General features: G+C 40.0%; 1 non-coding gene across 1 annotated transcript; it reads left to right on the plus strand.

Moving 5' to 3' along the window:
* Positions 1 to 614: 614 nt before the first annotated feature.
* On the plus strand, positions 615 to 722 carry LOC127745890 (small nucleolar RNA R71). Its single transcript, XR_008007513.1, has one exon. It is a non-coding gene; the product is annotated as a small nucleolar RNA R71 (small nucleolar RNA).
* The last annotated feature ends 2,228 nt before the right edge of the window (positions 723 to 2,950 follow it).

Here is a 2,950-nt window from a genome sequence, read left to right on the forward strand (position 1 = left end):
CCCACTCATTCATGCCCTATAAAGCCTGGAACACTTAACACACAGATCACGGCATCGAATGGAATAAAGGGGGATTAAAATACCTAATTAAAGTTCTCCAGGAAGTAAGTTTTCAATCATGTAATAATTTTAGGAAGGAAATATAAATGCATGCTAATTATATGAATAAGTGGGTAAAGACCATGATAAAACCACACAATTAAACACATTGTAGACTATAAAATAGTTGTTTATCACGGACATTCATCAATATAATAACTGTAATCGGCACAGATCCCACATACTCTTTGGGGAACCAACTATTGGCCTTGCTGTGGCGGAGAAGGCCGAGCTTGTTATTGACTCAACTGCATCTGCTTCAGTAAGTTGGTCATTTCACATATACTATGGGTTAGAGCAGTAGTCTCTTTGCTAGTGGATACCTCTGCAACAGTTCTTGACCGACTTTGTTTCTGCCTGTGATTCCTAGTAGATTCAGCTAAGTTGCTGATCAATTGCCATGCCTCATCAGTAGTCTTGTACTTTTTCATAGACCCATTGCTAGCACCTTCCAATGTGGTCTTATCTTGAGGCTTCATACCCTGTGAAAAGTAGCCGAGCAACACTATCTTGTCAATCATATGGTGGGGACATGCTTCGAGAAGATTATTGAAGCGCTCCCAGTATTCGTAGAGAGTCTCAGATTTGTCCTGAATGATCATGGAAATATCTTTCCTCAGTTTATCGGTAACTTCAGCTGAAAAGAATTTCTCCAAAAATTCTCTTCTAAGTGTATCCCAGTTAGAAACAGTTGCTCCAGGTTGAGTGTAGTACCACTCTCTTGCCTTTCCCTCAAGAGAGAATGGGAAGGCTTTTAACAGAATAGAAGTTTCATCAGCACCATCACGCTTAATAGTAGAACAAGCTGTCTGAAAATCTCTAAGGTGCTTTATAGGCTCTTGAGCAGGTAAGCCATGAAACTTGGGCATCAAGTTGAGTAGTGCAGTCTTTATTTCAAAATCCACAGCCACCGCTGGGTGGTGCGCCTGATACGGCTGCAGTGTAAAATCAGGGGCTCCAGCCTCCTGGATAGTGACTCTCCTAGGTGCTGTGGTGGACGAAATTGTGATCCTCTTTGTATTTGCATGAGATTTATTTAATGGCTATTGATTATGTGTGGACACAACTCCGTTCATCTTAACCAGCAAGTGTACTGGGTCGTCTCAAGTAATACCTTACGTGAGTAAGGGTCGATCCCACAGAGATTGTTGGTATGAAGCAAGCTATGGTCACCTTGTAAATCTCAGTCGGGCGGATTCAAGTATAATTGGATTATTGGTTTAAATTTGATTAATGGAATAAATAGAAAATAAAGATAAATAAACTAAGATAGAAATACTTATGTAAATTAATGGTGGGAATTTCAGATAGGCGTATGGAGATGCTGTGCTCCTCTCAAATTTCTACTTTCTTATTACATTCATCCAATCCTTCTTACTCCTTTCCATGGCAAGCTGTATGTAGGGCATCACCGTTGTCAATGGCTACATCCCATCCTCTCAGTGAAAATGGTCCTATGCTTTGTCACAGCACGGCTAATCATCTATCGGTTCTCAATCAGGTTGGAATAGAATCCCTTGATTCTTTTGCGTCTATCACTAATGCCCAGCCTTCAGGAGTTTAAAGCTCATCACAGTCATTCAATACCGGAATCTTACTCGGAATACCACAGACAAGGTTAGACTTTCCAGATTCCCGGAATCCTACTCGGAATACCACAGACAAGGTTAGAATTTCCGGATTCCCATGAATGCCGCCATCTATCTAGCTTATACCACGAAGGTTCTGTTGGGAAATCTAAGAGATATGCGCCCGGCCTAAGGTAGAACGGAAGTGGTTGTCAGTCACGCGTGTTCATAGGTGAGAATGATGATGAGTGTCACAGATCATCACATTCATCAAGTTGAAGTGCAACGAATATCTTAGAATAGGAATAAAAGAGAATTGAATAGAAAGTAGTAATAATTGTATTAAAACTTGAGGTACAGCAGAGCTCCACACCCTTAATCTATGGTGTGCAGAAACTCCACTGTTGAAAATACATAAGTGAAAGGTTCAGGCATGGCCGAATGGCCAGCCCCCTGAATGATCAAGAGACCGAATGATCAAGGACTACAAAGTCAAAAGATTAAACTGTCAAAAGATGTCTAATACAATAGTAACTTATCCTATTTATACTAGACTAGCTACTAGGGTTTACATGAGTATGTAATTGATGCATAAATCCACTTCCGGGGCCCACTTGGTGTATGCTTGGGCTGAGCTTGATCTATCCACGAGCTTAGGCTTCTCTTGGAGTTGAACTCCAAGTTATAACGTGTTTTGGGCGTTCAACTCCGGATTATGACGTGTTTCTGGCGTTTAACTCTAGACAGCATCATGTACTTCGCGTTCAACGCCAAGTTACGTCGTCAAATTCCAAATAAAGTATAGACTATTATATATTGCTGGAAAGCTCTGGATGTCTACTTTCCAACGCTGTTGAGAGCGCGCCATTTAGAGTTTTGTAGCTCCAGAAAGTCCATTTTGAGTGCAAGGAGGTCAGATTCCAACAGCATCAGCAGTCCTTTTGTCAGCCTTTTTCAGAGTTTTGCTCAAGTCCCTCAATTTCAGCCAGAAATTACCTGAAATCACAGAAAAACACACAAACTCATAGTAAAATCTAGAAATGTGAATTTAACATAAAAACTAATGAAAACATCCCTAAAATTAGTTTAAACTTACTAAAAACTACCTAAAAACAATGCCAAAAAGCGTATAAATTATCCGCTCATCACAACACCAAACTTAAAGTGTTGCTTGTCCCCAAGCAACTGAAAATCAAATAGGATAAAAGAAGCGAATATACTATAAATTCCAGAAAATCAATGAATGTTAATTATAATTAGATGAGCGGGACTTGTAGCCTTTT

This window comes from Arachis duranensis, chromosome 3 (genome assembly GCF_000817695.3).
Source record: "Arachis duranensis cultivar V14167 chromosome 3, aradu.V14167.gnm2.J7QH, whole genome shotgun sequence".
In the NCBI taxonomy this organism is placed as follows: domain Eukaryota; kingdom Viridiplantae; phylum Streptophyta; class Magnoliopsida; order Fabales; family Fabaceae; genus Arachis; species Arachis duranensis.